We start from the raw sequence: 12,834 nt of genomic DNA on the forward strand, positions 1-12,834 counted from the left end.
CAACATGTACTAGCTCCATGAAAATTTGTTACATTTCTGCACTGATCATAATTCCTGGTTCACATCTACATTTTAAGCCATAATTTGGCAAGAAATATAATCAGCATGAGGCTATGTCCCATTTTCCTGAACAGTGTATGAAGTAGACTGATTTTGCATGCCTGCATCTACTTTGTTTAGAGAAATCAGGTCTGAGGGCCCATTTTCTTGATCAGCAGCCCATACAAGCTGGGATCTACAAAATTCCAAACTCCTGGAGAAGGAAGGGATTGATGCTGGTTTTATTTGTTGTCCAGTGTGACCTAGCATGGACAGGTCCTTAGCTCTACAAAATTGTTCAGAGCTACATTTACAAAACGCTCTGAGCTATTCATCATGTCCTGGTAGTCAATATTTAAGACCATTGTGAACTGGGAACTGCACAATGTGCTCAAAGCTGAGTGAGGTGGTGGTAGCTGTGGAGGCTGTAATTGGTCTAGATTTTACACATTTTTAGTCTTAACCCTTCACAGGAAAATCTGTGAACTCTGACAGCACATAAGCCTACGCCATTATCTTTTGTGTGAGCTAGAATCTGGCCATGTTTTTATGCAGGTCGTGCAGCAAGAAAAGAGACTCAACTGGCTTCCACAGTGGTTGAATTCTGCTGTTTGAATAATTCATCCTCAGAAGACAGATAGATCTTTCCTAATAGAACATGGAAATTATTTTAGAAGATCTCAGCATAGCCAACAACAATGGATTATGTCCCTAAATACACACACCTGAGTGATGAAACAGTGAGGACACAGTAGTATCAACAGAGCTCACATCTGCCTTGGGCTACCCCAACCATGAAGTCAAACAGGACAGCATAAGCATAATGAGTACAGGCATGGTCAGTGCACAGCTAAGTTCCTCTCTTTTACAACTAGGCTGTTCTTATCTCCACAAATACCTCCTGAGTTAAGAAACTATAACTCAGATCAAAGAGCTACTTCACAGAACTCAGAAACTCCTGCTGTGAAAACAGATGTATGTAACATCTTCTCCATAAAGTACTTAATATATCGTACTATATTTGACTGTTATTTCCCTTCATCTTCTCATTGGTATATGCGCTCTCAGCACCTCACCACGTTCATGCAGCCAAAATGTCTCTCTACACTGACTTGCAGTGTATAGGTCAAAGGAGAAGGAAGCCGCTGTGCACAGAGAAATGGGCTGCAGGAAAATGGATTTAAATTAAAAGGGCAAGACAAGGAATTCTGGAGGAACAGGGGCAGTGGTGAAATATGAGCAGCACTGAGTAGCCGTGAGAAGCTCAAAGGTAAAACAAATCATGAAAACGTGGATGTCACTTGAAGGGAGGAGGGCATAATAAAACAATGGTCAGAACTGTGCAAACAAAGCAAGGTTTGAAAAAAGATCAGTTGTCTTAGGTTTGAAACTTCCCAGTCTATCAATGATAGTACTCACACAAGACATACCATCAATGACAGTACTCGTACAAACTGTAATACTGTACTAGTTGAGTGCAATCAATGTTTTTCTTCTTTCTATAGTATTTGTGAAGTAGCTATTTTAATACCTGTGAGACTGTTATTCCCATTCTATGGATAAGAAACTGTGTCACAGAAAAACAAGAGCAGTCAGAAGATGCAAGCAAGGCAGAGAACTGAGCACAAATCTCCCATATTTATTCTAATAAATCTAACCTTCATTATTGTCTTGCTCCAAATCCAATATCCTTGCTCTCAAATTTAAAATATTCCATACAGACTCCATTATAAAGCTTAGGCTGTCTTGGCATCTTTTTTGATACATCTTTTGTTGATCATGTGCTCTTCCAAGTTCCTTGCCAGGAAAAGAATGAGCCACCAAGATGAAAAATCAATGCGCAACAGAGTGAAAGGCCCAGAAGCAGTGGAAGAAGCAAGCACTATTGTGAGGCTTTCAAGAAACTTTTGAAAGCATGTAAATGAAATACAATAATTAATCAATGCAAAATCAGTATTCCCCAGTGCTACCTAGTTTCCTTTCACATGGAACACCACTTTCACAAGGTGTTAGCTCAGTCCCTCTTGGAGCTAGCTACAGTTTCTAGAAACGTTTCAGAAGTTATGCAAAGCTTTACAACTTAGAGGAAAGAAGTAAACGTACCACCTTCTGATATTTTAAATTCAAGATCAAATAATGATTAGGCCATCCTCAGCTATAGAACAATACAAGAGTCTGCAGATAAAATTATGCAGCCTGTGTTAAGCAAGATATGATACTAGATAAACCAGTAATCCCTTCTGGATTCAAATCTTATACAAGTGTGCAGTAAATAAACTGAACAGTATCTGGCACTGTACAATTGCCATAGATCGGTACTGCAGCATTTTTCTGCATAGGCTTTGACCAAGTTATTATATTACATTAACAGTCTGTTTCTGTTGAGTGATGAAGAGATTAACCTGCCCGCTGTTACTAGGATGCATGGAGAGGTGCATCTGTAACTCAAATAACCAGTAGCTCTGATTGCAGTGCTAAATTCTGGGGTTGCATCCATGCAACATCCCAAAAGTCTGCTTTCATCTAGCAGAATCTGCCTGGATTCAAGACTGACAATTAGACAAAGTGTATCAGCAATGGATAGAAAAAGCAGAAATGCTTAAGAAGGAGCAAATATGGTAAGTATCTAGTAGGACTAGAAAAGTTTGCCTGGAATAGGATCAGATCTTGAATACCATTCATGGGTGCATCACTTCTGCTTCCTATACTTAGACTGAAGTCCAAAATTTGAGCAAAAAAACCCCAAATTCATGCAATGTTGTTCTAGACAGAACAATGACATTTACATGAAGAGAGTTCCGATCAGTTCCCTAAGGAAAATGAAGTGGCAGAGAGGAAAGACAGAGGAAGAGCCAACACTTAATGCTAGTATTTGGAACAGACATGTAAAGAGACAAGCCATGGATGGTTGGAGGCACAGAAACTGAGCAAAGAGATTGATGATGGAGTTCTGGCTGGAGAGCCAGTGGGAATGAGAAGGACATACAGAAGTCTGGGAATCCACCCTTGAGGAACAAGGCATGAAGACATACAGACACTGACCGTAGAAAGGCACTGAAGACAAGGAACTAAAGAACAAGTACTGTGCTCAGGGTAAAAAAAAAAAAAAAAAAAAAAAAAAACACCACCACAGTACAAGAAGCCGGTGGGAAAGTGAGAACTAGAACTGTTCTGCTGGAGACATAGGATTGGGTTATACTCAGAGTTATAACAGATGAAGAGAAAAAGGATTGAAAAGGTCATTGAGAATCACACAGAGAATCAATGCCTAAAAATTCTTTTTGGGACTTCTGGGAAGCAAATTTCAGTTTCTCATGATTCCTGTGCCATCAGTAAATATCTTAGAGTCTGATGGTAATCAAAAAAGTATCTTGTATATTACTCCAGCAGTAGTTCTCACAGAATATTATTCCATGCATCTCCTTTAATGAAAGAATGGTACGAAATGGTGTGGGGGATTTTAAGGTTCCAAGTATCTCATAATTCAGATGGGGGTTAATATATTCTTATGGGTTTCTATTTTTAAAACAGTAGAGTGCATTCTCTCCCACCCCCCACCCCCATTTTTAGAATACATTTTTATACATGACCAAATCAAAAACAAAGATGTCAGTAGTGCCAGGTTGCCTATACAACTTAATCTTCTCCTGCCTTGTGAATGGGCATCATGATGGAGACTAATGGCATGACTCATATACCATTTTTCCCACAATACACCTGCCTCATACAGTGCACAAGATGGTCTTCCTGTAAGGATGAATCAGAACTGTGTAATGAAGAAAGTTCATTTGGTGAAGAATTTTGAAGAAATGCACTAAAAAATAGGACAGTGTTGCAAGATGAGAAAGAATGTTTAAAGTAATTGGATGTCAGACTAGGCAGTAGGATTCTATCTTTTCTTGCCATAAAGTTCCCATTGTAGTAATTCAAACTAGTTTTTTTACAGGTGATCACTCAAAGTATATTCTTTATTTTCTATGTGACACTGAGATGAGGCACTTGAATTTGCAAAAGTGATGAATGCTCAGAGACACAGCTGAAAACAGGAAGACCTGAGATGGAGAAGTCCTATACAAAAGTAAGGAGTCAAGGCCTTTGGACCCAAGCACCTTGTAGATGAGTGGCACCTTTTGAACACAGGTCCTTTGGGCCATGGTTTTCCAGCCATAAAACAGAAGTTACACTGTCTTCCAGTCTCAGAGGCCCTGCAGTAAAACTAATTTCATCTTTGTTCATCACTTAGGTGCTATAGTGATGATCACTAGGAAAATCCTAAAAGGAAGCTAATAATAATTAATAATTCGGTTTTCAGAGCAGGGCTGAAATACTCTGTAGTAAACAAGGCATGGGGCCACACACAACAATGCCGAGAAAATAAAATATTGAATGGCTGAACTGAATGAGGAGAAAGTCGTATTAAAGACTTCATACTGCATATGCATGGGGGAGATGAAATAAACTTGCCTCAACAAAGTTATTTCTGGCACGTATTAGCTTTTGCATGTTTGGGCTATTTAATGTAGATTTTATTTTCAATATATCATATGAAATAACTGAAGATAGTGTTGAGATCTGATTAAAAGACATGTATTAAGCACCTGTATTTTATTCATCTACTTAAAAATAGAATTTACTTTTTGCTATTGGAATGAGTTATAACAACGGGAATATTGGAATTACTATTTCATTACCAATTATTCCTATTTTCTACAAAAAATTTGGATGCAGCTTTTAGCCAAAATTTTCCTTTATCATCATAAACAGCAAAAAAGGCAGGCTGAAGTATAGGGACCATCCTCTTTGTAATATGCTACAACACAGTAGTTCCTGCTGCCCACCACTGTCACTTGAACTAATTAAACTACATGAGTTGAACAATAAATTTATGACTGGTTCTCACAAGAGTATATTCTGCTTCCATTAACTTCAACGTGGTTCCCAGGACCACAGGATGTCAGATTGCTAATAAATGTATAAAAAGGAGGTGAAGAAGGGCCAGCTTCAGTGAATGGCCATCATCAGAGAGTGAGGGAGTTGCCCTGATGGGGTCTGTATAGGACACAGGACACAATCTGTAGTGAGATATTTGTCTCTTTCTACAAATTCTCCAAGTATTCTCACCAAAGGCTACTCCACTGGGTCTTCATTATTTAGCTTGTTACTGGGCTCACAATTTAAACAGACTGCCTGCAGCTTCGTAGGACTGAAAATAAGAACAGGAAAAAAATGACTGTCCCATGAAACAAACCAGTATTTAGTCATTCTTGTTTGAAAGTAAATGCAGACCCTTTCTGGTGGCCACTCCCTTATTATACACCTTTCTTGTTTACATTGAGCATACGTTTAATGTGGTAATATTCCCTGAAAAGAATCAGTTAGTTAATCTCTACAGAAGAATTTAAGAAAATCATGTAGACTCCATATGACCCTGAAGGGTCTTCCTGTAAGAATTAACCACTGACTTTTTGCAACTCATCAACTACTCTTCCAGAAAGCACAGCTTCTTTGAACTTAGTAAAACAGATTTAAATATTAGGATATTTATAAATATTCATAGAGGTAAAAGGAAATGCCCAGAAATGCAAGCTCACATTTAACAGATTTTGTGAAATGCTGCAACAAATTATTTACTTATCCCGTTTCAATTTTCAGACAGGTTGGACACACAATTCCATGGCAACTTCTGTGCATCCCCTTAGATGTCCACCTTTACCTAACACCTTCTAAAATCTGAATGATAATTCAAGTATTTTCTTAAGTTCAGTATTCTATAGAATCTAGAAGAATTCTTCTCTAACAAAAGAATATTAACAAAAGATAAAAAAATGTATAGGCCAGGATAAACTGGTTGCATTACTTTGCTGTATATATGGTTTATACCACACCAGACAATGCAAAGATTGCAAGAGGGTGGTACTACAAGAAAGAAATCTGAAGATTAAATTTAGACATGTACATGCCAACACTGTCAAAACTTCCAATGCAGTCAGTGGATATCTAGTCAAGTCAGGGCAGCCTAGAAAAGAGATTCAGCAGACCAGTCACCTACTGTCCCAACAACACTGAATTAGGGAACAAGACACCTGCGCTTTGGAATCTTAACCTTGAAGAAAATATCACACCAAATTTTGAAAAAAAGACATCACTTTCAAGTTTTGTTACACAGACTACTGGGCAAAAGATGCTGAGACAAATAGCCAGTAGGACCTTAAGAGATGTGAAGCCAAAACACAAGTATTTCTATCAGCACTGTTCAAATACATACAAAACTAAGCCAAATCAAACCTTCACCTCCTATTTTTGCTATGGATGAGGTTTTGTTTATGAAAACCACAGGCTCCTCATGTTCATATGGGTAGATATATCTGTATATCTGATTAAGTGGCTTCCATTTGAAATATTCTGTCGTTAAAGAATGACTACGCCTCTCATATCAGCATGTTGACTAGAGATCATATCTTGTTCTCTGGGTCCATTCCTTGCTTTCATTAGCTCTCAAAGATATGACCCATCACTTTTGTAAACGGTCTGCCTTACTGTGGCTCAAAGGAATTATGTGCCCTGCTGATGAATAGACAGGCTACAAGATTTTGCTTGTCTAATCTCTTATATGAAGAACACCATCATTTTGCATGGCCAGCTCAGTGGGTGCTTCAGAACATGCCCTTGTAATACACGTGTTCATAAACTTTGGAAGGTTCAGTTCCTGTCACTCCTGCATCACTTACTGTATGTTACTTCTTAAACTTTGGATTCCTTAGCTTTGCATTCATAATCAAATTTTAAGATAAAGTACTTGTTACCATGGAAATGCTTTTTCACCCTGAAAATTTTATCGCACAGACTTTTTTTGGGTGTCTACAAACTACAGTAATCATCATTCCTCTATCATAATTACTATCCCTTATTTCTTAGCAACCTTTAGGTATCTTACACAATATACACTCAGCAACAGACTTGCAAAGGGCTCCAGTGGCAGAAGAATTTCAAATTTAAATAGAATATTTAAAATGCAAATAAAATTTCACCCCTGTTTTTTTAACTCCTTTTCACCCCATCTTTGTATTTCAATTTCAGCCATACATTTTATTGCATTGGTCTTATTTTACATACTAAAAACATGACTATTTCAATGAATCTGACAATTTTACAGTGCATTTTGCAAGTCCAAGTTCACTTCCCACAGTCCTGGTATTGCTGTCTTTGAAGTTAAATGCAATTGCTTAATACAGCCATTTAGATCTTACTATATCTATAGCGAATTGTTTTCAGGTTGATCAAACAAACATGTTCTATAGCTATGAATCTACTTTTACCTCTAATAGCAAGACAAACTGAATTTACAGTACTTGCACTTAGAAAGCAATTTTTATTGCTGTTTACACATTTGAAACTACTATAAATGAAAATATAAATACTGTAACTCTGAGAGACTGGGAAAGTGAGGTACAGATATTTCGTCAACATTTGCATCTGATTCAACTTAATTTCATGTTTTTATCTGTGGAATCCATCGTAGTTCTGCTCCCCGTTACTTCTGAAAATCATGACACCTATTTAAGTGGCAAAATACAGATTTCGCCAGAAGGAATCACTACCTGAACACAGATAATGTGTTGCAGAGCAGAAATTAGAACACTGGTCTTATAACTTTATGTTTCTTGCTTAATCTCAGACAGTATATCTGAAGGCTGAGGAGGGTTTGCATTTATTTACTGAAGTATATTTGAGATTATTTTTGGCATCTTTACACTGGGTCATGAAACAGCATGGTTTGGCACCTGCTAGCCTCACTAGCAATCTGCTTACTCCAGGCTGTCATCCTTGTGCTACTCCTGGATATGCATCTGACAAAAGTCTTGCAGGTTTGCTGGGATCTGGAGTTTAGCAAACAATGGGAGAAGAGCAGCATATGAAAAAGCTGCATAGGTGTTCAGGTGTTTTAGAGGGGCCTTTATTTGTTGATTTCATATTTAAAATATACAATAAATACTGTTGTTTGATCCTGTATGTTCCATTTTATTGCTTATGGTTGATACTTAAAGCAAACACAACCAAAATAAAGCAGAGATCCTTTCCACAAAACTCATTTGTTAGCACTTGAAAATACTCATCATGGGGACTCTCAAAGTAGACTGCACTAACCAGCTCATCGAGTGGGGTTTAGTGAAACCCTGGCACCAGCATTAACGATTATCATGGGGAAAAAATTTAATCTACTAGACTAAATTAACTGCATATCTTCATTTCTCTGCCTACTTGCAGAGATTTCATATTGACGAAAAAGTATCTGGTTCTGAAATGCTTTACAAGGACCAGTCAAAACCATGGCAAGATCCTGTACATACAGATTATTAGCAGAGACTAGTAAAAAAAATGATACTACTGTGGAACCAGTGGAATAACTGATGATAGATGTATACAAATTACATTCACACAAAGTTTACTCAGTTTTCACATCTTAAAACAGTAAGTAGGAGAAGGTGGGGGTGTAATTTTTTTAAATTTATCACCTCGTGACTATGACCATGCACCTCCACGCAGTGAAACCAGGAGCTCTGAAGGAAAAGGTGCTTCCCGAAGAGTAGGATATTTTCCTGACTTTGAGCTCTGACTTAGTTCCTATAGACACTGAGTTCATGTCACTTAACTTTAGATATATGCAATACAGGCATCAACATCTAAGCTAACCCCCAGGTTTCCTTTATTCTCACTAGTAAGGAATATGCTATTCTACAGTCTGATTCACCTGACCTATTTAGATGTCTATCTTCCAAAGAGATGAATCATGCCCTCAAAGTGTCTGTTTCTCTCCATTGACTATAAAGGCAGCCTAGCCAAAGACAATTTAGATATAAAAGACATCTACATTAGGACAGATAAATTTCACCCCAGAAGCCATGAAAGGGAGCACAACAAGAGTGAATGCTATTTTCAGCAGTATTTAACATCTGTATGGTTTTCAAATAGAAATTGATCCACAAGGTCATCTGGGGACAATACTATTGAGAGCTGTGATGCTGGTTTTGGCTGGGACGGAGTTAATTTTCTTTGTAGTAGCTAGTATGGGGCTATGTTTTGGATTTATGATGGAAACAGTGCTGATAACTCAGGGATGTTTTCATTACTGCTGAGCAGCGCTTACACAGAGCTAAGGACTTTTCTGCTTCTCACCCACTCCAGCCAGCCAGCAGGCTGGCAGGGCACAAGAAGCTGGGAGAGGGCACAGCTGGGACAGCTGACCCCAACTGACCCAAGGGATAGCCCATACCATATGACATCATATTCAGCATATAAAGCTGGGGGAAGAAACAGCAAGCGGGATAAATTTGCAGTGACAGTGTTTGTCTTCCCAAGTCACCATTCTGCATGATGCAGCCCTGCTTCCCTGGGGATGGCTGAACACCTGCCTGCCGGTGGGAGGTGGTGAATGAATTCCTTGTTTTGCTTTGCTTATGAGTGCAGCTTTTGCTTTACCTATTAAACCATCTTTATCTCATCCCACAAACTTTCTCACTTTTACTCTTCTGATTGTCACTCCCATCCCAGTGAGTGAGCAGCTGTGTGGGGCTTAGTTGCTGTCCAGGGTTAAACCACAACTGCTGAGCAGCAATGCCCTGCTCTGTCCCAAACCACAGTGTAGCAGCTGCCTCTGGAAATGCACATGGTGACCATGAAATGGTAGTGTTAATTCCCTCTGCACCTTCCCAAAAATGTGTTTGGAAGAAAAGAGGAAACTTTTTAGAGTACCCTTCTTTCTTTAAATTTTGTTTGCAGTAACATTAATAAAGACATACTACAGAGTTATAAACTGTATTTGTATACAGAAAGGACCTCTGAGTTTCAAAGAAACCGCACATGCTTTGTCTTCCCGCCATGCTTTTGAAAAGCTTTTTTAAAACAGTTTCTCATTATAGCTTTGGTTGACTGGGAAACCTTCTGTTGACTTTAGCTGCTTTCTGGGTCAGATCCTTTTCCTTGGCATTTAGTGCACTGAATATGAATGTATTGCTGCAGAAATGTACTTCTGTACCTCTTCTGTCTCAGGGTATGAAAGTCATTTTTTATACATAGGCTTGTTAATAAAAGCTTTATTTCTACTGTATAAAAAGCATAGTTCTGACCTAACTCAACCCTGATCCAAACCCTATTTGATCAACGAAGTCTTTCTCTTAACTCCACTTGGCTTTCAAATTAGTCTTCTGTGTCTTTCTTGACATCAGAAGGAATACTTCAGTTAGATATAGCAGCTAAGCAATACACAGTCATTCATGTGAAGCGGAAAAAAGCAAAATATGCATATGTGCTAAGGTTTTTTTTCCCACCAAAATTTATTGCCCAATATTCATAAAGACAAAAGAATCATTTAAGATCACATAACAAAGTTAAAAACTGGAAACCGGTCGACACAAAGCTACGTGATAACCCCTGTTGATAAATTGTTAGAGTAGCAGAAAAGGAGGGATTCAGCCTTAAGAAGCTGTAATAGTCTAGCAATTTTTTTTTTTACCTTTTCTAATCCAATTATTCCAACACTTCTTAAGTGGTTGCTACAAAAATTATCAGCTCTATCATCAGATTTCTCTTCAAAAACTTTTTTTAATTATGGGATCGGGATTTATACATGTAGCTGCTAGTGCAGTGAAGAGACCACACCCTTTGGTAGTAGGTTTGATTTTATATCCCAAAGAATTTTCAGGATGATTTAGGGACTAAGTATTCTGGCAGGCTGAGCTATATATCCAATAAAACACAAGGGTTTTTTTTCTTCTAATTCTTATTGGTGATATGACCCTGCCCTGGCATTTTTAGCTGTAACAAAATTGTTCTCCTTAGCATGCTAACATCAGCAGCAGCCTGTGATCGATCCCAGTTGGCTGGCCCATGCAATATAAACAACTATGTCTGTTTACAGGAGCAGAGATGCTGCCTAGAAACTGCAATTTAAAGAGCCTACTGCTTCATTTTTGATACCATTTAAGTCTGGAGAGAGACAAAGAGAAAGAAGCACATTATGTGATGATTTCTACTACTTAAATTTAGAGTGGTAACCTATAAACTGTAAATTTAGCAACATGTGACGTTTTGATTGATTAACTTTGCTTTTTCAGAAGGTCATATTAGGAAGACTTACACTGCTAAGAGCAAACATGAACTTGTCATCATGACAGTATATTTGTAATACTGTCTGAACTAATGTAAGGCATTATTTTGCTTTCTGCATCCCTGCCATTCCATCAGTATCCTTACATAAGAACAGTATGATAGAGATAGAGAAGTAGTTTCTGCTAGTGAGAAGCTAAGATTTCTGACTATTCAGTTAAGTGGGGTAACAGACACTGGAAACATGGAAGGACACCTGATTCTGCTTCAAAAGCAGAGAAAATACAGTCACAATCCCCAATCCATAGGTCTTGCTGAATTTTGCTCAATACTTAGCTAAGTGTCTTGCAGGAAGTTTGTGGCACAGACAAAACCTGAACTCATCTTTCCCAACTCTAAGCTAATTCTCTAATTAATGGACCAGACTTTTCTCATTCCCTCAGGCCCTGTAGAAAAAGCAGGAAGAACATAAAGCTGGCTAAGAAGAATGTTGCATACCAGGGATTCCTACACTGCCTAATTAGGATTGCTTTACTATGTCTTTTCACTATCCTGGCAGGGCAAACCAAATAAAGCAGCAGGGATAAAGTGTCTTAAAATCCCTGATCTATGACATTGTCCTTTATAGGTCTGCATGTCGTAAGGGACCACAGCATGCCCTGAAGATGTAAAGTAACTGTATTAAAAAAAATGCTTAAGATGCTGTACCTTTTGGGGTCCATAATATATTACAAGATGGAGTAATAATAAAATATTTAAAAAAATTTGAAAAACTGCAAAATTTAATTTTCATGCACAGCAAAAACTACACCAGCAGGGTTTAGTCTACAAACTTATGCCCTTGCAGAACTGCAAAAGTCAGTAAGACTATGAGAAGCTCTATTTGTAAAATACCAGATGTAAAGAAGGTAAATATTTCAATTTGGACTTTGGGACTGTTGATAACTGCTTATGAGTTCTCTCTTACTTTGTGTTGGGGCAGGATTGATCATCCCCCCCACCCCAGTTCCTTAACTGTCTTGTTCTCTGGAAAACTACAACAGAAAGATCCTCTTGTGAATCCACTCGATTTTCTTATGCACATTACTTCAGTTCTCAAACTTGAATTTATTTTTTTTTATTTAGCAGCCCACCAAAAAGGACTATACAGACTTCTCAGGATCCTAAAGCACAGCACAAGAAGTTCTATGACCTCAACCTGTCCAGCTGAGAATCCATTTAATTATGCCTTGCATATTCTCAGCCTACCTTCACAGATTATTTTACTGCTTTCTTTTTATTATACTTGCATTTCAAATTACTATTGCTTTCCACTGTGATATGCTGTCTTATCAACTCATTACAGTAGAATGGCAAAAAATAAATCAAAGGTAAGTTTTCTCCTATATTTAATCTATTCTTCCCTACAATAACTTAATTACTATGTAATGTAATTAACTAATGCATGCTCCATCTTATTTTAGTATAGAATTCCTGAGCCTAACTACATTTAAAACAGCTATCATCATCAAATGAATCAAGTCAGTAGACCAATATATTGTATATGTGTCTTCATATTTTAAACATTATTCAGCTTTCAATTGAAATTTCCTGATTTTCCCTGAAGAGGGGGGCCTATGACTATTAGCAGAGTTTATTCCCCTATTGCACTAAGTATTCTAATGTATTTTGGGGAAAACACAGGGCATATGA

At 37.9% G+C, this 12,834-nt stretch overlaps 1 protein-coding gene across 19 annotated transcripts in view; it reads right to left on the reverse strand.

Moving 5' to 3' along the window:
- The window catches only part of MYT1L (myelin transcription factor 1 like), a 331,228-nt gene that overhangs the window by 214,941 nt on the left and 103,453 nt on the right, over window positions 1–12,834 (reverse strand). The window lies entirely within an intron of this gene.

Source organism: Falco punctatus (assembly GCF_963210335.1).
Source record: "Falco punctatus genome assembly, chromosome: 5".
NCBI classification, from domain to species: Eukaryota; Metazoa; Chordata; class Aves; order Falconiformes; family Falconidae; genus Falco; species Falco punctatus.